This window comes from Syngnathus scovelli, chromosome 21 (genome assembly GCF_024217435.2).
Source record: "Syngnathus scovelli strain Florida chromosome 21, RoL_Ssco_1.2, whole genome shotgun sequence".
NCBI classification, from domain to species: domain Eukaryota; kingdom Metazoa; phylum Chordata; class Actinopteri; order Syngnathiformes; family Syngnathidae; genus Syngnathus; species Syngnathus scovelli.
Window position 1 is genome coordinate 2,656,961 of NC_090867.1, and position 27,376 is coordinate 2,684,336.

Sequence of the window (27,376 nt, forward strand, 5' to 3'; positions counted from 1 at the left end):
CCGTCCGGTTCGTAGACCTCAGCAGGCGAACGTAATCCATTTTTTTGTCCAGCGATCGAACATTCGCCAGAAGAATGGAGGGCACCGCCGGGCGCGCTGGGTTGGCCGCCAGCCTGGCCCGGACGCCTCCGCGCTTGCCCCTCTTCTGCCTCCTCGCACACCGCTTCCGACGCTTTCCAACCAGGGGAGGAATATCAGGCGAGTCCCACGACGCTCCAGGACGGAGCAGTCCGAGCGCCTTTAATGTCTCCGCATCAAAGTCCAGAACGCCACAAAACTCACTTTCGCCGATGTCGAGCAGAACCTGCCTGCTGTACTTGGCAGCACGACTTAGTACGACGAGACGAACACATAAAACTGTCGGACAAACACTCATTAAACGAACAAAACACCGTACGGGCGGGACAGAGAGAGGTCGCTGCGTGTGCACGCGCCGCCATCTTGAAAATGAATAAGAATTGTATTAAAAATTCTTGGAACAATGATAGGAAAATTTCAGGCAAAGGAACACATTTTAATTATACTTTAGAACGGTTGCGTAAAGTCTTGGTGCCTCTCAAGTCGAATCGTCTTACATTTAGATCAGACCCCATCAAGTCAAATTGCTTAGCCCTGCAAAAATGAAGCAAACGGATTGAAATGGTACTCTAACATATTGTTGGATTTTGTCCACAATTTAGGGAGTGCGTTATCTGCGCCTCACGGCAAAAGCCATTGCCAATCACCTGTTATCTAATTTACTCACTGCGTGCTCGTTTGATTTCTTCAGATTTAGGAAAATGCTAAGACACTGAATCAGAAATTAGACTTACACAGGTTGGTTGAGTTCAATCACAATTCTTGTACAAAAAGCTCTGTTTTCAGGAAAGTACAATACAGCGCTGGGCCCTTCAAGAGCAGAAAGTCTCCATTCAGAAAAGGCAATGTTCAAGGTTCTTTGTTCAGCTTATATTAAGTTGCGCATTGTGGGCCGAGATTGATGGGTGATGAGTCTTTGGGGTGGGGCAAGTTCGCCATGGGAGTGGGTGCTGGTTATGGGCGATTCGGTGTGTGTGGGGGCTGTTGTCTTCCATCCCGTCTTTCGGCCTTGGCGATCATCTTTGGCCGAGTCCTTGGCTGGCTCCCTCTGGCACCTGCTGGTTTTATCTCCACGTGACCTTCCTGTGAACATTCTTCTCCAATCTTGGACATACACTGTCTTCCCTCATTCTTTCTTTGTTAGGCAAAATATTTCCCTCTGTGCAGAGCGTTCAGTAGTAATCAAAAACTGGCGTCTAGCATTAGTCAAAACATAAGATACAATCAAGTAGTGAATGGTCAAGACGACTCTGGCCGTGTCCATGATTTAGAGAAAAACATCAGGCATGCATTACACAGTTCCTTAAGAGTCATTAAGCTATTTAGGCAATATATCAAAAGACATTTGTTATTTCAAAGTGCTCAGACATATATATCAAATCATAAAGTTATAAAAACCTTTCTCATCACCACTTATCAAAAATGTATTGGTGTGTAAGTATAATTATATGCTTAAAATTTTTCTTTTATTTATTTAATATGTGAATATACTTGTCTGCTTATGTACTTTATTCAATGAGGTTTGAGCATATCTGTTTTTGTAGCTAGGCAGGACTTTTTGTATTTTGACCCCATTCCTTCAATATGAATTACGGATTTGACCAGGAGAGGTGGAGCACCGCTCCTGCAAGTACTACAATACCAGGTTGATGCGTGGAGTGGAGTAAGCCCCTTCCCCGTTTCCCTACTCCAAAAATCAACTTAATATGTGGTCCCCAGTGAGGGGACATATCAGATATTAAACTGATAAGGACAGATACTACACTTGATCTTAGCCTAAAGGCCAAAAAGCGATAGCAAGAAATGGGTCTGAGGCAACGACTTAAATGAAGAGACTACCAATTCCAGTTACATATAGCAACTAATGCTAATGCCACATACTGACCCCTGTGAATTCCCCAAATGTGGGAATCTCGACTGCATAATTTCTGCTAGTGCTTTCTGTTTAAAACAAAACTTTTGCGCAGTAGTACGCACACGGAGTTTAGGTCGACAGTGCTGTGACACACTGAACGCTTTTGAGTAGTGATGGACACATGATGCTTCTTTGGTGTAACTGCCGAAGTCGAAGCAGTTGTGTCTTTCACCGCTGGGTAGAGCTGTTGTGGCTCTGGCGAAGCTTCAAGTTTTGCATGGTGTGCAAATTATTTTTGTGTGAATTTATTTTTGTTCCTTGTTATTTGTATATAGTTTGTAGCACTGTCTTGTTGATATTAAGTTGCGCTAAAAAACAGGGGTAAGTTAGACTTCGAGGGCACTTCCTGTTTCCGGGAAAGAAGCGGGAAGGTGACATGACGCAACAGCGCAATAGTCGACCTAGGATGTGTCATCGCGAAGCTACTAAGTCAAAACAGTAAAGTACCCAGTTGTTCACTGGCAGACCAAAATATGTGTTGTCACCAGTTGTCACTGCTCAAAAAAATTAAAGGAACGTTTTTTTATCAGGGTATCGCATGAATTCAATTAGACTTTTCTGATAAGGTTTTGGTCAAGTACGTGGCAGAGGGGGTTGTTAATCAGTTTTAGCTGCATTGGTGTTGATGGAATTAAAAAGAGGTGCACTAGAGGGGCAACAACGAGATGGTCCCAAAACAGGACTGATTTTGCAGGTGGAGGCCATTTCAAGTTCCTCCCTCTTGATCTTTTTTAACTGTTTTTTCACAAGTGTTGGCTTTAGCTAGAATCATTATCACGACTGGGAGCATGAGGCGATTTCTTAACCCTCCTGAAGTTGCGCAGATTGTCCAACTCCTCCAGGATGGCACATCCATGCGTGCTGTTGCAAGAAGATTCGATGTGTCTCCCAGTACAATCTCCAGAGCATGGAGGAGATTCCAGGAGACAGGCAGTTACTCTAGGAGAGCTGGACAGGGCTGTAGACGGTCCTCATTCGATCAGCAGGACCGATATCTGCTGCTTTGTGCAAGGAGGAACAGGTTGAGCACTGCGTGAGCCCTATAGAATGACCTCCAGCAGGCTACTGGCGTGAATGTCTCTGCCCAAACAGAAACAGACTTCACAAGGGTGGCCTCAGGGCACGACGTCCTGTAGTGTTTCCTGTGCTCATTGCTCAGCACTGTGGAGCTCGATTGGCATTTGCCATAGAACACCAGAATTGGCAAATCCGCCACTGGTGCCCTGTGCTTTTCACAGATGAGAGCAGGTTTATCCTGAGCACCTGTGATAGACGTGAAAGGGTCTGGAGAAGTCAAGGAGAACGCTATGCTGCCTGCAACATCATTCAGCATGACCGGTTTGCTGGTGGGTCAGTGATGGTCTGGGGTGGCATTTCCATGGAGGGAAGAACAGACCTCTACAGGCTAGAGAACGGCAGTCTGACTGCCATTAGGTATCGCGATGAAATCCTTGTAGTTATGGTCAGACCCTACGCTGGTGCAGTAGGTCCTGGGTTCCTCCTGATCCACAACAATGCCCGGCCTATTGTGGCAAGAGTATGGAGACAATATCTGGAGGATGAAGGAATTGAACAATTGATTGGCCCTCTCGATCACCTGATCTAAACCCGATAGAACACCTCTGGGACATAATGTTTCGGTCCATCATACGCCGCCAGGTTGCTCTTCAGACTTTACAGGAGCTCACTGCCCTTAGACAGATCTGGGAGGACATCTCACAAGACACCATCCGTCGTCCCATTAGGAGCATGCTGCGACGTTGTCAAGCATGCATACAAGCTCATGGGGGCCACACAAGATATTGAAAATAATTTTGAGTTGCAGAAATTGAATTTAGGCAGAAAGGACGAGCTTGCCATATCATTTTTTTCACTTTGATTTTTGGGGTGTCTGTATACTGAGTCCTCTGTAGGCTGAAAACCTTTAATTCCATCAAAAGATGTGGCATCCTTTTCAAAGTCAAAGTCAAAGTCAAAGTCTCCTTTATTGTCAATTCCTCCGCATGTCAAGACACACAAAGAGATCGAAATTACGTTTCTCACTATCCCAGGGTGACAAGACAGAGTTCACAACGCACATACAAGTAAACAACACGGGAAAAATAACACAAGAAGTCAACATCCATGAACAATAAGCGTGATAGCACGCTAGTCGCTCCCGATGCACAGCAGAGTCCGGTAAGATGACAGTCAACCAGGCCACTGTGAACACGAGCACACAGCAGGCACGCACTGTCCGGTTCGTGGATCCTATCAGACGAACGCAACCCATCTTGTCGCGAACGAACGTACGCCAGGAGAATGGAACGCTGGGCGAGCTGGGTTGGCCGCAAGCCTGGCCCGACGTCTCCGTGCTGGCCCCTCTTCTGCTGCTTCGCAGACCCACTGCCGACGCATCCCAACAATGCTCCAGGACAGAGCAGTCCGAGCTCACGACACAGTCCAACCGGGGGAGGAAGAGCAGGCCAGTCCGGCGTCGCTCCATGACGAAGCAGTCCGAGCGCCCTTAATCTCTCCGCACCAAAGTCCAGAACGCCATAAAATCCACTTCCGCCGATGTTGAGCAGAACATGCCCGCCGCACTAGTAGCACGACGTATCACACGAGACGAACACACACAAAACTGCCGGACAAACACTCAGTAAACACTCACACAACACCGAACGGGACAGAGAGTGGCCGCTGCGTGTGCACGCGCCGCCATCTTGTTCCTGAGACATTAAACAGTCCATATCAGTATAGATATCCAACCAAAAAAACTTTACCACTGAAATCTGATGTGTTCCTTTAATTTTTTTGAGCATTGTATATACAGTCTTTATCAAATTATTGTTAAGCCATTTTTCTGACTCCAACTCACATGCCAAATAAAAAAATCAACAATTTTATACAAATCAACTTATTGTTCTTCATGAACGACAAATCATCACTTCCACCCTATGAACAGCAGCAGCACAACTAATCACTTACGTCTCCAGCTGCGTCGCTGTCCCATCTGACAGCCAAGCCTGCTTTCCACACAATATCAACATAGACACACTTCAACACTTATGTAGCAACCTGTTTAACCCAGTTACCCTTCGCCCTGGACAACAATATAAGTCACTAAGGTCGCACTATTGAGGTCGCCAGGCATCCGTCCTTCTATATCAGCAATGCCTTCACCTTTTTTTTTTTTTTTTCACGAGTCCCTGACTCTTATTGGTGGCCTGGCCGATCTAATCGACCCTGACCCTAGTCAACAGTAAAGTCCCTAAGCGTCTACTATTGAGGCCACTCCGGTGCCCATATGCTAGCCATTGGCATCCCACAAGTTCCAGCGGTGTGAGCGCCCTTCGCTGATCAGACAAAGTCCTCACCACCTTTCTCTTTTCAAAAAGAAATCATCCATACAATCGTAAATGTATATACAACCACCATTCCTGCACACAGAGCTAAAATTATTCATTTTTAATTTTACTCTGCTTTCACGCCACAATATTGCTGAACTGGGAGATTTTATTGAAAAAAAAGGTTCCCTCTTACCTTTGGTGCCCATTGTATTGCAATATTGTTGAGCAAGAGCGGAGAAGGAAGAATCCTTCCTGGGGCATGCACTTTCCCTTCTGAAGAAATCACGTCGGATGGTCACCATTTGTTCGATTTTTGGTCCACAATTTGGGAAGAGCGCTATCCGAGCTTCACGGTAAAAGCCATAGCCAATCACCTGTTATCCAATTTACTCACCGCGTGCTCGTTTTATTTCTTCAGTTTTAGGAAAAGGCTAAGACACCGAAACAAAATTTAGACTGACACAGGTTGGTTGAGTTCAGTCACAATTCTTGTTAAGAAAGCTCTGTTTTCAGGAAAATACAATACAGCGCTGGGCCTTTCGTGCGACTATGCTCAAGAGCAGAAAGTCTCCATTCAGAAAAGGCAACGTTCAAGGTTCTTTGGTTAGCTTATATTCAGTTGCACATGCCAGTGTGGGCCGAGTTTGATGGGTGATGAGTCAGGGCGTGTGGCAAGTTCGCAGGAGAGTTTGATTCCATGAGAGTGGGTACTGGTTTGGTGAGAGCTGGTTCCGTGTGGGTGGGTGCTGATTATGGGCGATTCGGTGTGTGTGGGGGCTGTTGTTTTCCATCCCGTCTTTCGGCCTTGGCGATCACCTTTGGCCGGGTTCTTGGTTGTTTTCCTCCAGCCGTTCTTCCTCTGGCACCTCTACCGGTTTTATCTCCAAGTGTCCTTCCTGTAAACAATTGTTGCACATACATCCACTTCGCCCACTGCCGCACACCGCCCAATCATCATTCTTTCAATTTTGTCATTTTGTACAGAATTATGTGAGCTTATGGCTGTGACATCATCAATTTATTAATGTTCCCTGACTATGGAAAGTTTGTACTCACCACTTACCATGTTTTTGTTTGTTCGTTCTTTTGATACTCCATGTACTTGCTTACGTCATCATATTCTTAGTTTAATCATGCTTTCAACCATATCTTTTCTTTGTTAGGCAAAATATTTCCCTCTGTCCAGAAAGTTCAGAAGTCATCGAAAACTGGCGTCTAGCATTAGTCAAAACATAAGATACAATCAAGTACTGAACATTTTTAGATGACTTTGGCAGTGTCCGTGATTTAGAAAATCATCAGGCATGCATTAAACAGTTCCTTTAGGGTCATTAAGCTATTCAGGCAATATATCCAAAAACATTATTGTTATTTCAAAGTGCTCATAAATACATATCAGATCATAAAGTCATTACCACCTATCAAAAATGTCTAGTTATGTCTTCTTTATTGATTTGGTGTGTAAGTATAATTATATGCTTAAAATATTTCTTTTATTGCTTTAATATGTGAATATACTTGTCTGCTTATGTACTTTATTCAATGAGGTTTGAGCATATCTGTTTTTGTAGCTAGGCAGGACTTTTTGTATTTCGACCCCATTCCTTCACTATCATTGTTTCAAGAATTTTTATTCCAATTCTTATTCTCAAATTTTCAAGACAATGTCATTTTCAAAACTTTTTCAGAAAAAAAAAATATTATTCACTGGTAATGTTGGAGGTTTTCAATAAATACAAATTCATAGTTTTGGGGTTCTCAGGTTAAAAGAGGCAATGCGTGATGGGCATGTTTTTGCAGATATATTGTTTCACTTTATTTTTATTTTTTTGGTTGCTGCCATCACCACTAGATGGCGACTCTAAGAAAAAGGAGGTGGACAAAGGCGTGGGTGTAGGGACAATTAAGGGTAGAAAAAGAAGCAAAGCATGATGGTAGTGGTTTTTAATCTATTTTTTACTTAATTTATCATGCTTTGGTTTTGTAATGACGAAAGGTACTATATAAACAGTTCTACGAATCTTGTTTCATCCACTAAGTGTCTATGTGTGCCACACGTTTGTCGCAATTAAGCCCGTGACTGAAGATGGTGTGTGCGGTAAAGACGTCGGCCCGGCAACTGGTCCAAATCATACTTACCTGGCAGGGGAGACACTGTGATCAAGAAGGTGGTTCTCCCAGGGAGCCGCTCAACCCCACCGCTTTCTTATGCGCAATAACTTTAATGATTTTTTTTTCTTTTTTTTTTTCAAATTCAAGACAGATGTTTTTTACTGGCGCACAAAATGCGCCGTGCATGAACACCACCTTGTTCAAATAATAAAACCAACACAATGCATGAATTCACGACAAATGACATAGCAAATCAGTGTGACTTCTGCTGTTGCCTTTGCAAGACCAGTTCAGATATGCGTTATCAAGAATTTATAAATCAGGTGTGTTCGGACCTCCGCAGTGGAGGCTCTGCTGAACCCCTGAGACCGACTCACCGAACCCCTAGAGTTTGACCGAATCCAGGTTAAGAACCACTGGTTTGGAGGCTGTTATTTCTGCAAAAGGAGGATCTACTAAATATTGATGTCATTTTTCTGTTGGGGTTTCCAAATGTATGCACCTGCCTTCCACTTCCACTTCCAATCCCTTAGACCGTTGTCCGTTGGGGCACCGCTGAGGATTTGACAGTCAGTTTTCTCCATTCCTCTCTGTTCTCCGCTGTTCTCAATAGCTCGTATGTTTTTAGGCCTGTCCAATCCTTTATGTTGTCCTCCCATCTCTTTTTCTGTCTCCCTCTCTTTCTGCCTCCGTTCACTGTGCCTTGCAGGATCGCCTTGGCAAGTCCTGTTAATCTTGTGACATGGCCGTACCATTCCAGTTTCCGCCTTTTGACTGTCGTTAGTAGGTCGACGTATTGTCCGATTGCACTCTTTACACATGATTTTACCTCTTCGTTTGTGATGTGGTCTTTGTAAGATATTCCAAAGAGTCTTCTGTAGCATCGCATTTCCAGTGCCTTGATTCGCTTTTCAGTGTCTGCTGTTAGGGTCCAGGATTCACAAGCATATAGAAAGATTGCGATTACTGGGGAGCGCATTAGTCTGATCTTCGAGCTAGTAGAGATATTTTTGTTGGTCCAGATGGTCTTCAGCTTGGTCATTACATTTGTTGTTTGGGCAATCCTGGCAAGTATTTCGGGTTTAGATCCTTCCTCTGAGACCACAGCACCTAGGTATTTATAGTTGTTGACTACCTCTAGGGTCTGGTTGTTAATCTCCGGTGAATCCGTTGGGGTTGTTGGTCATTAGTTTTGTTTTTTCTGCACTTATCTCCATGCCATAGTCTGTGGCTGTCTCTTTTAATCGGTGGATCAGGTCGACTAGTTCTTGTTCGTCGCCGGCAAGACCATCAATATCATCCGCAAAGCGGAGATCGGTGATCTTTCTGCCTCCAATGCTCACTGAGCCTTCATGTTGTTCAAGGGCCTCTGTCATTATTCTTTCAAGGAAGATGTTGAAGAGCATGGGGGATAGCAAGCAACCTTGACGCACTCCTATTGTTGTCCTAAACCACTCTCCTATGTTGTTTTGTAGGTATACCGCGCTTGTGGCTGTCTTGTATAAGTTCTCAATGACTGCAATTATATTCTCATTGATGTTATAGAGTTTCGTGGTTGCCCAAAGCGCTTCATGCCACACGCGGTCGAATGCCTTCTTAAAGTCAATGAATACGTGGTAAGATCCTGTTGGTGTTGCTGGTACTTTTCGCACAGTATCCGAAGATTCAATATTTGTCCTGTGGTGCTGCGACCTGGTCTGAATCCAGCCTGTTCTTCTGCTATTATCTTTTCGGCTTAGGCATTAGTCTTCTTAATATAACTTTTAGCATTACCTTACTGGGATGGCTGATGAAGCTGATAGTGCGGTATTTTTGGCAGAGCTGGACGTTGCCTTTTTTGAGAAGGGTGATAATAAGTGATTGTGTCCATGATGTTGGCCACTCGCCTGTTGTCCAGATTTTGTTGCAGATAAGTAAAAGTGCATCTATGATCGGGTCACCCCCCGCCTTGATCAGTTCCGCTGTGATGTTATCCACGCCTGGTGATTTTCCTGGTTTTAGTGACTGTACTGCTGTAACTATTTCTTCTCGCAGTATAGGGTACTTGTGATTGTTTGTTGCTGCAGGGGCAGTAAGGACTTTTGGGTTCCCTTTTCTTTAAGGGGGTATAGTTCGGAGCAGTATTCTGTCCATCTCTGTCTCACTTGTGCTTCTTCGGTTAAGCAATTCCCTTTGGAGTCTTGTATTATTGTGGTCCTTGATTGCTTTGTGGAGGTGAGGTCTTTGATTGTCTGGAAGGCCTTTTTACTGTTGTTTTTGAGTAGGCTGTCTTCAATATCTTTGCACTGGTCTCCAATCCACGCTTCTCTAGTGTTAGATAAATTGTATATATATGTTATCATGCGTTCCCTAATGAGTACTTATTAATAAAATTATTGCACAGAATGCTTGCTGTTTCGCCTTGCAGACGTCCACCAGACCACAACAAGTCATACGATGCTGTCTGGAGCTTCCTGACCTTCTACATCTCTGGGAATCCAAGAAAGCTGTTGATAGCTCAAACTATTTTGTTGATGTCTGCACATGGCATTTTGTCCTTGCACTCTTTTCTCATGGTGTCTTGTCTGTGACTTCTTATTTCACATAGCATTTTGTCCTTGCACTCTTTTCGATTCTCATGACATCTTGTCTATGACTTTTTGTTTATAGAATCTCGTTTCTTTTCTCATGAGACAAAGCCCACGCTTCCCCCCACCTCAGGGGCTAGTCTCACATTGTGGGTAGGGCATTCCTAAATAAAAGAGTGAGGAGTGCAATCAGACCTTTAGTGTATTTCGGGACTGCTGTAAGTCTGAATGCACTCCTCGCGAGAAAAGACTCAACATTCTGCCTCACGTGGTTTTGTCTGCTGATCCTTTTGCTGATTTTGAACCTAACATCTAGCTTGGTTTATTTCTTTTTTAACTCGTAGGTTGGTCTTTCTGTATTGTGTCAGGCCCTCTGTTGTGTTCTTTTTCCATCTCAGCTCTCTGCGTTTATCACATAGCTCCAATATTTCATCAGTTATCCATGGTTTCTTCTTCGGGCGGTGCACCTGCCTACTTTTGGTTAAATAATGATTGCACACTGTATGCAAATCCTACAAACTTCATTTCACTTCCCAAATATCACTGTGTTGATCACTGTCGTCATCCGCCATGCATGGATTAGGGCCATCTGAACTTGTGTGTAACACTTTTGCAAAAATGAAAAAAAAAAAAAAATTGTGACATTATTTGAATACGCCATGATGCTTTATCCATTGTGCCACTCGCCCTACAAAGTTAAGTCCCAATGATCATCGTCACACACACATCCGGGTGTGGTGAAATTTGTCCTCTGCATTTAACCCATCCCCATGTGATTTTGATCTATCCCCTGGGGGAGAGGGGAGCAGTGAGCAGCAGCGGTGCCGTGCTCGGGAATTATTTTGGTGATCTAACCCCCCAATTCCAACCCTTACTGCTGTGTGGCAAGCAGGGAGGCAATGGGTCCCATTTTTATAGTATTTGGTATAGTATTTGACCCAGCCGGGGTTTGAACCCACACCCGTTCAGTCTCAGGGCGGACACTCTACTACTAGGCCACTGAGCCTAGTTATGGCTATTGACCGTAAACTTGCGTGGAAAATCGTCATTGTCCAAAAGATGGCAGTTTAGCAAGAGTGACCAAAGGACAAATTCCACAAAGCAATTTGATTATGGCGTGACCAAGATCTGAACCTGGGTTACTGCGGCCACAACGCAGAGTACTAACCACTATACGATCATGGCCAATATGCACAACTGATTTAATAGTACTGCATACAGGCCATGATCGTGTAGTGTTTACTTCCATTGTGTTCGATTCGAATCCGGGTTATGGCATAATCAAATTACCTTGTTGAATTTGTCTGCTGGTCACTGTTGCTAAACAGCCTTGACAATGACAGTTTTCCACACAAGTTTACAGTCGATACAGTCTTGTAGGGTGAGTGGCGCAATGGATGACAGATGACGGCAAGTGATGAGAATCAAAACAACAGAAGGTAAATTAACTCAACCCGTTTCGTTTTAATTGACAGCCCATGTGACATGCACCTCAGATGAAATGGGGCTAGTTGATCAACAGCAATGTTTTAACAAAGGGATCATCTGGGAGTTGAACCCCGGACCTCTCACACACAAAGCAAGATTCGTACCTCTAGACCACCGGTGTCAAACTTGAGGCCTGGGGGCAAGATATGGCCCACCGTAACATTTTCTTTGGCCCGTGAAGACAAATTGTGCATTAAATTTAAGTCATACTAAAATTGCAAATAGTCAACTTTTAAAAATCATCTTTTTAAAATATTTGAAAAGTTTACACGAGTCTGATTTGAAAAAACAATTACTTGTCAGTTTGTTTTGTAGCTTATACTGTATATAATATGAGGCGTTTATTTATTTGGGTTGAAGGTCATAATGGCCCGTCGAGGGAAACTTTGACTACAATGTGGCCCGCGACAAAAATGAGTTTGACACCCCTGCCCTAGACCAACGAGCCTCAATGAAAGCTCACGGACCATGTTACATTGGCCTGTCAAACACACCACACAACAACAGACGACAGTGTTTCAAAGAAGAGCTGGTCCGGGAGTTGAACCCGGGTAATAAAAGCACCCTAAGCGAGAATCATTCCCCTGCACCAATGAGCCTCATAGTAGACCAGCTGACACTGTTACATTCCGATTGGTAGCCCATGTGATATGGACCTGAAGACTGAATGTCAGTGATTTATAGAATAAATGAAATCTGGTTGGCCTAAGGCTCCCAATTCCCCAACTTCAAGCCCTAACGCTAACCCTAAAACTCAACCTATGTGCGTTAACCAGTGTTTGCAGCAGAGTTATTATATGACTGCATTGGTTGATATCATTACATCGTAAGATGGCGCCGCGGATGGCCACCTCGTGACTCGCTCTCTATTACTTTGTGTTATTTTACATCGTTTTAACCTCACTTTGTACCGGTTTGCCACGTAGAGCGCTGCAGCGTCACTAGAGAGACGATCTACATTCCTACATTTCTATATGCTTTTCTAGTTTTTCCTCGCTTTTTACGTTTTTTACTCCACTTTTGGGAGTTTACTATTGTTGAAAGTAACGGACCGTCAATTCCTGCCATTTCAAACACGTCACTGTTTGGCTCTCAGCGGAGGCTTCGTGGCTGTTTGTCTACCGTCGATCATCGGACACGTAAGTATGGCTGCTGATCAAGAGGTTTGCACGGCTTTGTGCACCAACTGCACCCTTCTCTTAGAGAGGTTGTCCTTGCTAGAGGGACGTGTCCACCAGCTAGAGCAGAATAGTGTGATAACAGTAGATGTGGCGGACACAGATGCCCACTGTAGTCAGCCTGCTAGCCCAGTTAGCATTAGCCCCAAGCGGCTTGCTAACCGCGATGAGCCAGTTAAGACGCATAGCCGTCGCAAGCCATCTCGGCCTACTGGCTCTCGCACCTTGGTCATTACTCCATTACCCGAAAAACATCGCACTTAAAAATCCAGCCACGGTAATGTGTATCCCTGCAGGCAGAGCACCCGACATAGAAGATAATCTTAGGCGTGCTAGCTCGCAATAGGTCTCGTCAACAGCGTAGGTCCAACAACACTAGCACCCAGACTGTCTCAGTAGTTATAGGCCGGTTTTAAATCTCCCATTCATAGCAAAACAACGAGTAGTCCATGGTAATGCGACCTCTGAGCTCTATAACGTTACGTGTGGTGTCCCGCAGGGATTGGTACTCGAACCAATTCTATTTAATATGTATATGATTCCGCTTGGGGACATAATACGTAAATATAACATTAGTTTTTAATGTTACGCGGATGACACTCAATTATAGTATCTGCCATTATCGATGACAAATCTGCGGGACTGTTGTAATCTTGAGGCGTGCCTTACAGAGATCAAGCAATGGATGTCTCTCAATTTCGTCCGTCTTATCCCAGATAAAACTGAGATGTTGATAATCGGTCCAGACCGTTATCATCACTTATTTAAGGAAAGCACTATAACTAGATAACTGTACTATCACTCAGAAAGATACAGTAACTAATCTCAGGATAATATTTGACCAAACGCTCTCCTTTCAAAAGCACATTAAGAACATAACTAAAATTGCGCTTTTTCGTCTCCGTAATATTGCTAAGATTCGTCCGATTCTCTCGACCGGTGATGCAGAAACTATTATACATGCGTTTATTATGTCGCGCCTGGACTACTGTAAGGCATTATCAAAGTCAAAGTCAAAGTCTGCTTTACTGTCAATTTCTTCATATGTCAAGACATACAAAGAGATCGAAATTGCGTTTCCTACTATCGCACGGTGGAGACAAGACATATTACACCCAATTGGTTCACAGACAAACAAAACATTCAAGTAAACAATACACAAAGTAAAAATAAGAAGGCACATAGTATATAAATGTATTATTTATTTATATAAAGGCTGGTCCACGAAAATATTTCTGACAACCGGTCCGTGGCGCAAAAAAGGTTGGGGACCACTGATTTAGTAGAAGGCGGCTACAGATAAAAGTTTGAGTTCATTTTGAAAAACGTACAGGTCACTCACTTAAGTTCAGATGAACGCACAACCAATGCATCTATATAATAACCCTGCTGCAAACATAGGTTAACACACTTGGGTTGAAAACCGAACCCCAGTCTTTCACGCGACAAGCAGAGATACTATCCACGATACTAACGAGGAACTGTGTTGGGGCAAGATGGACTGCTTGGTGGGAGAAAGGAAAGGGAGGAGGCAGAAAGGGGAACGCTCACAGAACACATGCGCGCATAACTATTATGTGGATTTTAACCATCTGTAAACTTTTCTAAAACAGTACTGAAATGAGGCAATCTGCTGGTCTGGTTCATATATGCCTGCCTTCAGGTTTAGAGGGCACTACCTTTAGGGGGAGCATTAGAGGTTAGGGTTAAAGGTGAGGGGGTTACCGTTAACGAGTTAGCAGGTTAGGGGTTAATTATTAGGGTTTGGTTATTGTTAGGGTTTTAGAAGTAGCATTAGGGCTTGAAGTCAGGGAATTAGGAGCCTTAGGCCAACCAGATTCCATTTATTCCATTAATCACTGACATTCAGTCTTGTCAAACGCACACTTTTTATCAAAGTGCCACCAGGTAACGGGTTCGATGAGCCGGGGTGAAGGGACTCGTCCGTAATCTAACCACCCGAGTTAAATTAATTCTACCAGAATCAATCTAATTTCTTTACGACGCCAATCCCTCTCAATTCACCCGAAGCGCTTGCCGAGTAACTCAATTCGAGGCAAGTCTTCGAAATGACTGCGCCGTAATGATGGCACCCCTTTGGTTGTTTGATGCTTTTGTTATGTTACAGATATTTTTAGATGTCTTTGTTAAGACCTCAGGGATTCGTTTGTCTAGCGCACCCCAGCACTAGTTTTGCCGAAGTAACTGTTGATATAGGTCCGTTCTACTTTGTTGCTCAAGTAGCGAGCCTACTTGTCTTTATTCGGAAAATAATCGAATTAATAGAGGCATGACAGTAATAGTATTTGAGAAGAAAGTTAATGCTTTTAAATTATTAATTCTAACTTTTTATACGTATATCTAAACACTTAACCGTCGAAATGATTCAACCAACTCGATTGTTTAAAAGGAATAATAACTCTCTTGAAACGAATCAAAATGTCCTACTCGAATTATATTTATCCTGCAATTAATTTTGAAGGCAATTTTATCCCTCAAATTCGTGCAGTTTACCTTTTGACGCGGCCCGACAAAAATAGGAACGGGCCCGCGCCCACCGGAGTATTACTAACTTTAATTCTACACTAATCCAATTAAAGTAATTTACACCCCTTCGTTATTTTATTCAGATGCAGTACATTTTTGAACGGATTAAATATTTAACGAGATTCATTCATCCCTCGAATAATTATGAAGGCGATTTACTCCCCAAAATTGTCCAATTTAACTTTTGACGCGGCCCGACAAAATTAGGAACGGGCCTGCGCCCAACGGACAATTAAAGTACTTTTAATTCTACAATTTTAATTCGCTATTTTTATTTATTACGGTACGATTTTATATCATAATAATCACCCGTCTATTACTCAAATTATCAAATCAACCCCAAACAATCGATTGCACATAGCGTACAAATTGGCGCACAACAAAACATGAAACAGAATTACAAATCTCAATTCCTCCAAAAACTGAACAGCTTCACTCACTGATACCCGTGCAAATAAAATCATTCAATCCCAGAGTAATTTGATTGCAAGACATAGATCATGAAAGAAGGAAAAGGTAGCTACCAATTGGGTGCTATTTTTGGGTGGAAGTAAAGTCGAGTGATCAGTTCGATCTTACTTCTAAAATCCAAATTAGAGAAATAGGTTCCCCCCCTCGCGTAAATACAGAAAAGTCGTTCCCCTCACCTAGTTCCTCATGCAATGTTGTCCAGTCCAATTCTTTGGAGTAAATCCAAGTTAATCCAAGCAAACGACCCTGCGTCTCACACAAAGATCCCGCGACTTGGAAAAATCTTGAAACTCCTTCGGGCTTCTTCACGTATGAGCGATCTTTGGGGGAAAAAGCCCCGTAACTGCCTCTGCAGGTCTTTTTATAGACTTCTCTGCCCCCCCCCCCCTTTCTTCTGGTACCTATACCCTCCCCATAGGGTAAGATTGCCCAGTTTCCCACGCCCATACACCTGTTGCTCTACAGCAGCTGTTTCCGCCCTTAATTTGTCCCACGCATTACTTTCCACCAAATGTACAGCTAGCCCCTGGTAAAACCCCTCACTTCCTCTTTTCTTCACTTCCCTTTTCATGAAAATAACTCTTCAAAGTTACACTTCAATCAACCATAAAATAAAAAATCCAAACCTTTGATCTATTTCTTTCTATCATTTTTAACACGCCACCATTTTCACAGTAGCGGGTACCTTGATCAAATTGACTGATAATATTGCTTAAGCTGTTACAGAATACCTTTTAGCTAAACAAAGAAATAAAAATAAAAAATAAAAATAACATTTGTATCATTCTTTCCAAACAATTTTTAACACGCCACCATTTTCACAGTAGCGGGCACCTTGATCCAATTGACTGATAATATTGCTTAAGCTGTTAGAGATTTGCTCACTCCAACTTATTTTGCAAGAACCACGCGGGAGACAAGTAAGTCCTTTTTGGACACCTGCAGGTGGAGAGTCCATTCGTCGCTGTGCGTGCAGCGATGTTCAAATAGAGCTCTGAACTCTCCTTCGTGCAAGAGGATATTTATTAAGAGAAACAGAGTGGGGGTTGAGAGTTGACAGGTTTGGTGAACCCCCGGCCTCTGGTAAGACCAGAGCAGGGGGTGCTTTACGATGTTGTGGAAAACAGAACAACTTTGATTGCTTCCTCTGCAGCTGGTCACTCAAGCAGAGGAAGCAACCACTTTATTTTACTGCATTGTGAGAGCAAGACAAGATTGGTTAATCATTATAGTCTACATTCCAACATAATCCTATGATAAAGATAACCTGGAAAACCCTAACATAAGCTGTTACAGAATACATTTTAGCCAAGCAAAGAAATTGAAATTAAAAATAAAAATAACATTTGTATCATTCTTTCCAAACAATTTTTAACATGCCACCATTTTCACAGTAGCGGGCACCTTGATCAAATTGACTGATAATATTGCTTAAGCTGTTACAAAATACATTTTAGCCAAGCAAAGAAATCAAAATAAAAACCACATTTGTGCTTCCGTGCGTGACACACAATCCGACCCCGTGTTCCTGTTTATCTCTATTTCCGCTAGTTCGGCTTATCTTGGCCCTCTTTGGTCTCATGTATCGGTTCGGCGCCATCTCTTGGACAAATTTGGAATTTCAACAATGCCAATTTATTCAATAATCCTTAATTCAATTTTTGTACCATCTGCTGCAAAAACTTGGAATTTCAGCTCTGCCAATTTATTCCTGTGAGCAATCCATATTCACTTTTTGCACCATCTGTCCTCCCCATCCCCCATGTTACATGACAGTCTTCAGGTCCATGTCACATGGGCTACCAATAGGAATGTAACGGGGTCAGCTGGTCTACTATGGAGCTCATCGGTGCAGGGGAATGATTCTCGCTTAGGGTGCATGATTACTCGGGTTTATTTCCCAGACGAGCTCTTCTTGGAAACACTGTTGTCTATCATTATGTGGAGTGTTTGACAGGCCAACGTTACACGGAATGATCATGGTCTGTAAGCTTTCGTCGTGGCTCGTTGGTCTAGGGCAGACATGGGCAAACTACGGCCCGCGGGCCACATCTAGCTCACGGGGCCGTTTAATCCGGCCGCCAAACCTGAATAAATTGTATTATTGAACTTTTTTTTGGGTCATTTTACCTGCAATTAGTATGTTTCCCCAATAGATGGGGAAGCGCCCGCCCGCGCATTTACTCCCGGAAGCCGTGTTAGAAAGCTCGGTGCACACTCACAAGTGCGTGTATGTACTAAGTAGTACGGACCCGGCGCACTCCGCGCTCAATTTCCATCAGTGACGAATTTCGAGTGTGGGCTGTGACGTCAGCATTCTCGTAATTCGCGCGCTGAGCTTTCAGATACAGTTTTACATTAATGCGACCCACAAACCTTCCCCTGGAATCCTTCCAGTAAAATGAGTGGCCCGAGGAAAAGATAGGTGGACACTGAGTGCCGAGTGTTTAGAAAAAAAGAGAGGACAATTTGGCTCGACCTACGTGTGTGAGCAGACGTTCCGCCACATGAACGTCAACAAAGCCCGTCACAGCTCTAGGTTAACGGGCCGACACCTCGGCTCTATCCTAAGAATTACCACAACAAATTTTACTCCAGACCATGATGCACGAGCAAAAAAGGGGGAGACCAACAATACTATTGATTTATTTATTACTTTATTTAGAAGTATTCTTTCACTGATTCTTCAAGATGATGTATTTGGTCAGAATGTTTGCCGTTTGATGTGATTTTGCCTCATTAGATAAACATATTTCATAAATCTGACATGCAGGCGCTGAAGTGATGGAAACCATTATTCACAATAACAGTGTCGTATTTAATGAGAATCACTGATAGTAGTTTTTTGGTGAAATATTTTTATAATGCTGTTAATAAATGCATTTGTTTTCAAAAAGCTTTTTTGAATATTCATGCTTTACTCCCTACTAAAAGTACAAACCTTTTATGCAATGACCTTTACATGTCATTTCTATTACTTCACACAAACACTACATCCATCTGCTCCTGGTTCGGCTCCCCCGATCAAAACTTAGAACCAAATTCGGCCTGCCAGTCAGAAGGTTTGCCCACCCCTGGCCTAGGAGTATGATTCTTGCTTTGGGTGTGGGAGGTCCTGGGTTCAACTCCCAGACGAGCCCTTCTTTAAAACATTGCTGTTGATCAACTAGCCCAATCTAATCTTGGGCGCTAGCCCGAATCCATACCCGGTGGATGGCGGCAGTGATATTTGAGAAGTGAAATGAAGTTTATTGGATTTGCAGACATTGTGCAATCATTATTTCAACAAAAGTAGGCACGTACAGACATTTGGGCACCCCAAGAGAAAAATGACAATATTTCAATATCAATATTTAGTAGATCCTGCTTTTGCAGAAATAACAGCTAGTGGTTCTTAACCTGGGTTCGGTCGAACCCTAGGGGTTCGGTGAGTCGGTTTCAGGGGTCCGGCAGAGCCTCCACTGCGGAGGTCCAAACACACCTGATTTATAAATTTGCATATCTGAACTGGTCTCGCAAAGGCAACAGAACATCCTTTTTTGGTGAAGTGCCTCAGGACTCAGCAGGTGGCTTTTTGCTGAGTTGTCAACCGCATCCTGCCCGACCCAGTCGTGTCCTTCTTCTTTCTGTTGCACATCATGAAAACAGCAAGGCCAAAACAACAAGCATGTATTGCAATAAAAGCATTGGTTCGAGAGTGCGTGATAATGTATATACATTTTATCCAACAGGAAAAGGAAAATCTTGAAATTGATTTTGCATACGAATGAAACTTTTGCATTTGACCAAAGGTTTGAGGTCCAACCGAGACTTGAGCTGGGATCACTGGATTCAGAGTCCAGAGTGTTCAAAAAACCCTCAGGTGTATAGAAGCATAGGCTTTTATGGGGCAGCACACAAGAGACCATTTCGCAATTTCTTCCCAGCTATATGACAACATATTTGAGGTCCCACCAAGACTTGAACTCAGATTGCTGGATTCAGTGTCCAGAGTACTCACCGTTACACCATGGAACCCTGGCAGTGACAGAAGGAGGAACATAAATTTTCTGAGCACAATGCACTAAGGCGCTCATTTTACTAAATTGACAAAATTATTGGAAGCAGTGATTACACACTCATAGTGCTGTACACAATGTACTGAATTGGAATTTCCAAATTTTTGTTCCAGGTAAATGAATACAAATTGGAAGTTCCACCAAGACCTGAGCTTGTATTGCTAATTTCAGAGTGCTCACAATCACACCATGCCAACATTACACGGTAATCTAGAAGAGCATTTGCTTTCGAACCATCCAAGATCTAAAGTAAGGTCCACCAGTTGACATTGTAACTCGGAGAACATGTGATTATTTTATCAAATACTATTAGACCAAATATTTGAGGTCCCACTGAAACTTAAAACTCGGATCACTGGATTCAGAGTCCAGAGTGCTAACCATTACACCATGGAATAGACACACACCCACGCACACACACACACACACACGCACACACAGGCACGCACGCGCACACACACGCACGCACACACACACACACACACACACACGCACACACACACAGGGCAGTGACTCTCCAATACACATAGATACCAAATGGTCAGGTGACGCTTTCCCGCCTTTTCCGGACAGTATAAAATCTTCTGACCTGGAGATGGGGGGTGTTGTTACATCTGCTGAAGTGCCATGTGCATTGACCGCCATTAAACAACCCAAGATCTTGCCAATAAAGAACCAACCGTTACTCCACATCTTAGTTTTCCTTACCCAACAACAGACATCATCAACAACATGCAACAGCTGTTGGTGGAATCGAACACGCACTTTCCTAACTGTGAAGCGGACGTGCTAACCAGTGTTCCACCGAGCTGCCAAAGAGTATAAATATTACTATGTTGAGTCAAATACAAGTCGGATTACAGATTTAAAATCACCCTTCGACGAGGATGGGAATTAATGCGTCCAGAGCACAGCGGTTTATCAATCCGTCGCCTTAAACTCTCGGCCACCTCGTCTTGGACAACTTGTGTTGACACATCACATTATGTACGTTGTCCCAAGATACTTTGGATGTGAAGATAATGAAAATCCGGCGAGGATGTGATATGAAATCATGAGTGGAGAGCACAATGGGGTAGCAACACATCACCTGAATATCTCAGCCACCGCATCTCATGCATGACTTGTATGGGCGGCATGATATGGTATGTGCGGTGCGGTATAAGCCGCAAAGTAATATGATACAATACTTTAGATGTGAAACGAAGAAGAGGTAATCCACAAAAGAAGTGACACTGTCAACAAAGAAAAACGTTTTTTGAATGTTGTCTCACCCCAAATCTTTGGGATTATCGGATCTGCGCAGTTGGATAATTCCACCAACATTTTAACATCTACATTCTTTCATGGTCTGCCTAGGTGTCCTGGCTGAAGATACTAAAGGTTTTGAACTCATTTTATGCTTCCGCATATAAGCCATGATTGTATAGTGATAAGTACTCTGCGTTGTGGCCGCAGCCCGCTCGAATCCATCCATCCATCCATTTTCTGAACCGCTTAGTCCCCATGGAGGTCGCGGGCGTCCTGGAGCCTATCCCAGCCGTCATCGGGCAATCGGGGGAGGACACCCTGAACCGGTTGCCAGCCAATCGCAGGGCACACAGAGACAAACAACCATTTGCACTCGCACTCACACCTAGGGACAATTTGGAGTCTTCAATCGGTCTACCAAGCATGTTTTTGGGATGTGGGAGGAAACCGGGGTGCTCGGAGAAAACCCACACGGGCCCAGGGGGAACATGCAAACTCCGCACAGGGAGGGCCGGAGGCGGAATCCAACCCGCACCCTCCTAACTGTGAGGCGGACGTGCTACCTAGCGCGCCACCGAGCCGACCCCCGTTTGAATAATTTTTGCAAAAATGTTACACACAAACGTAGAGGGTACAACCTATTCTGGGGCAATGGACGCAATGGATAATGCATCTGACTATGGAACAGAAGATTCTAGTTTCAATTCCTGGCTAGCTTACATGCCATTTTTTGGTCAACATTAGCTATGTGCACTTGAAACTTATGCGTTGAAGTGACTTACAGACACTGTCAACAAAGAAGTTTTTCCAATGTTGTCTCATCTCAAGTCTTTGGGATCATCGGATCTGCGCAGTCTGATAGTTCCACCAACGTTTTAACATCAACATTTTTTCATGGTATGCCTGGGTGTCCTGGCTGAAGATCCTAAAGAAAAGACCCTAAACTCATTGTATGCTATTGCATGATCGTATAGCGTTGTGGCCGCAGCATCCCCGGAACGAATTTGGGTCACGGCCTAATTAAGTTACCTTGCTGAATTTGTCCGTTGTTCACTGTTGCCAAACAGCCTTCTGTTAAACACAAGCTTCCAGACATTACGTCCACCTGTGTTTTAATATCAACTTTATTTCATAAAGTTTTTCCTAATTCATCTTGGTGAAACTCCCTCAGGCATTCCTATCATTTTTTTAGGCCTGGCTGCCACGAGGCAGCAGTAGACATACAATTATGACCCTGAAAGGATATGCGCAAACTGGCTAAGATATTTATCAAAATTCATTAATCAGCGAAATGCAGTCCTTAGGTCCATGTCATATTCGCTACCAATCGGAATGTAACAGAGCCAGCTAATTTGAGACGGGGCTCGTTGGTCGAAGGGCATAATTCTCGCTTAGGGCGCGAGATGTCTCGGGTTCAACTATTGAATGAGGCCTACTTTGAAACACAGCTGTCTCCCGTGCTCTGCCATTTTCGACAGGCCAATGTCACATGCTCATTAATTACAGGCTGCATTTGTGTGACACGTGATGCGAATTTAGACACAGCTAAGAGCTACCAAATGGAATCTAACAGAGTCAGCAGTTTTCACCCAGTCTCAAATAAGGTACCACAACATAATTGCAGCGCAAAACCGTTTTAATGTGTCATGGATTTTGCAAAGGAACCAACAATGCCAAGAAATAGTAGAAGAAGCTGTTTCTACCCAGTCTCGAACTGGGGACCTTTCACGTGTTGGGCCAGGGGTCGGCAACCCAAAATGTCCAAAAACCCATCTTCCCCCACCATTGGAGCCAACCCACCACCAGGTAGTGATCAGTTGACAGCTCCGCCCTTCTCTTCACCCGAGTATCCAAAACATGCGGCCGCAAATCCGATGGCACGACTACAAATTTATGTAAGCAGGTTTTCAACCCATGTGCGTTAACCAGTGTTTGCAGCAGAGTTATTATATAGCTGCGGTGGCTGATATCATTGCATCGTAAGATGGCGCCGCGGATGGCCACCTCGGTGACTCGCTCTCTATTACTTTGTGTTATTTTACATCTTTTTAACCTCACTTTGTACCGGTTTGCCACGTAGAGCGCCGCAGCGTCACTAGAGAGACGATCTACATTCCTACATTTCTATATGCTTTTCCAGTTTTCACCCAGTCTCAAATCAGGTACTGTTAGGTTCAAAATCAGAAAAAGGATCAGCAGACAAAACCAGTGAGGCAGAATGTTGAGTCTTTTCTCGCGAGGAGTGCATTCAGACTTACAGCAGTCCCGAAATACACCGAAGGTCTGTTTACACTCCTCACTCTTTTTATTCAGGAATGCCCTACCTACAATGTGAGACTAGCCCCTGATAGGTGGGGGGGGGGGGGGAGCGTGGGCTTTGTCTCATGAGAGAAGAAACGAGATTCTATGTGAAACTAGAAGTCGCAGACAGGATGCCATGAGAAACATGAATAGTGCATAGACGAAATGCCATGTGCAGACATCAACAAAATAGTTTGAGCTATCAATAGCTTTCTTGGATTCCCAGGGGTGTAGAAGGTCAGGAAGCTCCAGACAGCATCGTTTGACTTGTTGTGGACTGGGTGATGTCTGCAAGGCGAAACAGCAAGCATTCTGTGCAATAACTTTATTAATAAGTACTCATTAGGGAACGCATGATAACATATATATACAATTTATCTAACAATTCCCCCCTGTTTTATCATAAGTTCCCGGAGACCAACTCATCACCCACATGGCCACTTCAAAAAGATTTTCAGCCAAGGGATCACATTTCGCAAGAACTAACTTACACTCAGGAGGAAACTGAGTCATAATCGGCAAAGCCAGGTTCAGGAAACAAACCGGACAGGTTTACCACAATAGAATCGCCGGACAGGTTTACCACAATAGAATCGCCGACGGGGTCGTCACTAGAGAAGGAACCCCCGTCAATCGAAAGGTCATCCCTTTGGAGCAACGGGAAAGTCTCAGCTGGTGGAGAGATAGCAGTTGTAATTAGCCTGTTAATTAGGGATCGGAGACAAGGGACGCAACAACATCCACACAAGGTCAAAATGGCAGAGAAAACGGCAATGGAGACCAGGGCAGAGGAGACCAGGGTGCGGTACTTTCCGAACACGTTCAACCAGTCGGTCCAAACCTCTGTGTTCACCCCACTGTGTTCCTTCATCTTCCCGTTCAAGGTCCCCAGGCCCTCAAGGGCCTGGGACAGGCTTCCGCCGGCTGCAGTATTATTCGGAATAAACGTGCAACATTGCTCACCGAACATGGCACAGACACCGCCCTCCTTTGAGAGTAGCATGTCAAGGGCCATTCGATTCTGGAAAGCCATGAGGGAAGTAGCGGCCAGTTGGGAGTGGACCGCCTTGAAACCCGCCTTGGACCAGTTACCAAGCCTCTGCACGTTGTAATGGACGTAGTTAATCCTGTCAACATTTTTGTTAATAGTACACCACCAACACAGGGCGGATTCAAAACCAGCTGCTATCTGATTCGCCAGCTTGTACTCATCCGGTACTCCTCTAGGAACACCAATGGCGTCGATGTAGGTTGGATTAGCTGTGCCCCGCCATTCGGCGTTTCGTTTCGTTCTCGGCCAGAATACGGGCACTACGGACTTAGCAAAAGATGTTAGATCATAAGAGGACATCGGTATCAAATGAACAGGTAGCAATAGGGTTACCAAAGCGCAAATTCCGGAGCTGTTGAAAGGCAACCTATCATAAAGTTTGTTACTATTACACCAAAACCAAATATCACAACGACATCACAACAATGGGCAAAAAAGGGGCAGTGACATTGGCCATGGACCCACACCATGGAGTAGGTAGGGCGCCGAGCTTCTCACCGGTACCAGGTAATCTAATGCATGTAAAATTACCCTTAGCTACATCAGACGAAAAAAGGGGTTTAGATTTTGTCATAGAGGCAACAGGGTAAACCTTATCCCATTTAAAACAATCATGAGTGGGTGAAATGGATGAGTTTAACATTAAAACAACAGCACACTTAGGAACTATATTTGCAGGTATGATTTTCAAAAAGAGGTCTTGGACCCATGCATGCAATGCAACTGGTGTTAGCCATCCTCGCGGCCTGCTCAGTCATAAGAAGCCAGTTGTTGGTTTGACCGCTTATTCCTGTGGAGGCTACAAAATAGCTGTCTACATCAGTGAGGAGCATACTTGTGATTTTTGCTCCTGCTGACAGGATGTAATTATTTGTAACGGGACGGTCTGCGACCGACATTGTTTTATTAAGGCAAATAGCAATAGGAAAGCGAGGATCGATTCCAGAGGACCAATTTGACCATCAGGGAGTGTAAGAGTCAAAAGGCGGCTTTTGCCCTGATTTTTCAAAGTCACTCGTTTAGCAAAGAACACAGCCTCTTCACTGGAACCAGAGAGCGGGGTGACCATTTCGAAACCTTTCAAACTTTTCATAGGTAAAATAATAGAAGAAGATGTATTAGGAGCCACAGTAAACATTAATGACTTATTGTAAGTCCAAGACAAAAGCCATGGTACGCAAGTTGGAACGCAGACGGTTTCTGGAATACAAACAACCTGATTAAAAGGGGATTTAGTGTCGCGCTTATGTCTAGCAATTTTTTCCCCATGAGCCATATCGATTAGAATTAGCGTTGGTAGCTGCCTGAGAGAAGAATGTTCGAGGCTCATGGTACTCTATCCCTCCAAATAAAATAACTCCCGAAAAAAAATATAATGGTAACACAAACCAGCAAAAGCAACCAAAAGCACATGGTAGACTTTGCGCAGGCTACAGCTCGATTAAAGCACTTACCAAATGACTCTCTAATGCTCATGTTTTGGATCTCCTCAGTCAACATCCTGAGCTTCGGGTTGGTGTCTTGGAAATTGGCTTCTGCTAGCTTTCGTGTCAACGATGGATCTTGGCACCAGGATCAGGCACTATTACCAGACTTTGCTCACCTTCCGTACTTAGGTTGGGTCTGCAGAGATCACCTTTTTACAATGAGATAAATGAATCCACGTGTTGCGTTCGGCTATTTTCAAAGCATTAGGTGTCGTGAGTAGTACCAAAAAGGGACCTTCCCACTTGGGTGAATGCCAATTCTTCCTCTTGATACTCTTGATCAAAACCCAGTCTCCCAGTACCACTTTGGGGTTTTCCTGCGGAGAAATGGGTTCACCATCAGTGTTATTGGTTAGATTCTTTTGACGTTCCAAAATTTTTCTCATGTAATCAGCTAACGCGGCTTTCTCGGGGATCTCCCATGTGTTCTTGAACTGAGGAAGCTTGTAAGGTCTTCCAAACATAGTTTCATAGGGAGTTAGCCCTGTTGTACTTGTAATATTTATGTACATTTTGACCAGGTCTAAGCACTGAGTCCATGGTCGTTTGGTTTCTTCCATACATTTCTTTAATCTGTTTTTTATAGTCGCGTTAGATCTCTCAACAACTGATTGTGGACGATAGGAACAATGGTTCTTTAGATTTATGTGGAACATTCTCCCAATGTTATGCACTATCTGATTTACAAAATCTGGACCATTGTCGCTGTAAATTTTTTCTGGAATACCGTATCTTGGAATGATGTCTTTGCATAAGGCCTTTGCCACCAAGAGTGCATCAGCATGTTTGGTAGGAAATGTTTCTACCCATTTAGAAAATGCGTCTATTATGACCAAACAATATTCTTTCCCTTCACATTTATGTAATTGGATATAATCCATATGTATTGTCTGAAACGGATACAACGGAGCCGGGAATTTCCCTCTCTGAGGTCCTAAATTGCCTTGTGGGTTATGTTTAGCACAGATCAAACACGCTCTGCAAAATTGTTGTGAAAAAGCTGCAAAGCCATATGTTGTATAAATAGCTTCAACTTGTTTCACCATACCCCCCGTCAAGACATGGGTGACCCCATGACTCGAAATAGCAGCCCATTTGAACAAGTTATGAGGCAAGACAGGTTTGCCCAAAGGTCACACAAAAAGACCAACAGTGTTTTTAGTTGCACCCCGTTTTTCCCAAGAGAGCCGTTCCTGGGAGGGGCTCTGAGACTGCATGTCAAGCAACACATCAGGGGAGATATGTGACATCGAATCATGAGCTGTGAGAGACGAGAGGACATGGAGCAGGCCCTCTGCAGCGGCCTTAGCGGATTCGTCAGCAAAAGCATCACCGAGAGAAACAGGATCAGAGCTCGCAGTGTGAGCAGCACACTTGCAAACCGCTACCTTTAAAGGTAGCTGGACAGCGTCCAAAAGTTGAGTCAGTAATGTGGAATGGGTGACGGGCTTCCCTGCAGAAGTTATCATGCCACGGTTGCTCCACTGATGAGCAAAAACGTGCACTGTAGCAAAAGCATACTGACTATCAGTCCAGATAG

The 27,376-nt window shown here is 43.8% G+C and overlaps 1 long non-coding RNA gene and 1 other non-coding gene across 2 annotated transcripts in view; one reads left to right on the plus strand and one right to left on the minus strand.

Annotated features, from left to right (window-relative positions):
- Window positions 1-1,686: 1,686 nt before the first annotated feature.
- LOC125991809 (U2 spliceosomal RNA) lies at window positions 1,687-1,873 on the minus strand. Its single transcript, XR_007489453.1, has one exon. It is a non-coding gene; the product is annotated as a U2 spliceosomal RNA (small nuclear RNA).
- A 10,657-nt stretch (window positions 1,874-12,530) lies between these two features.
- The window catches only part of LOC137839824 (uncharacterized), a 48,265-nt gene continuing 33,419 nt past the window's right edge, over window positions 12,531-27,376 (plus strand). The window contains exon 1 of the long non-coding RNA XR_011086147.1: window positions 12,531-12,631. This is a non-coding gene — a long non-coding RNA (uncharacterized lncRNA). The remainder of the gene's footprint in view (window positions 12,632-27,376) is intronic.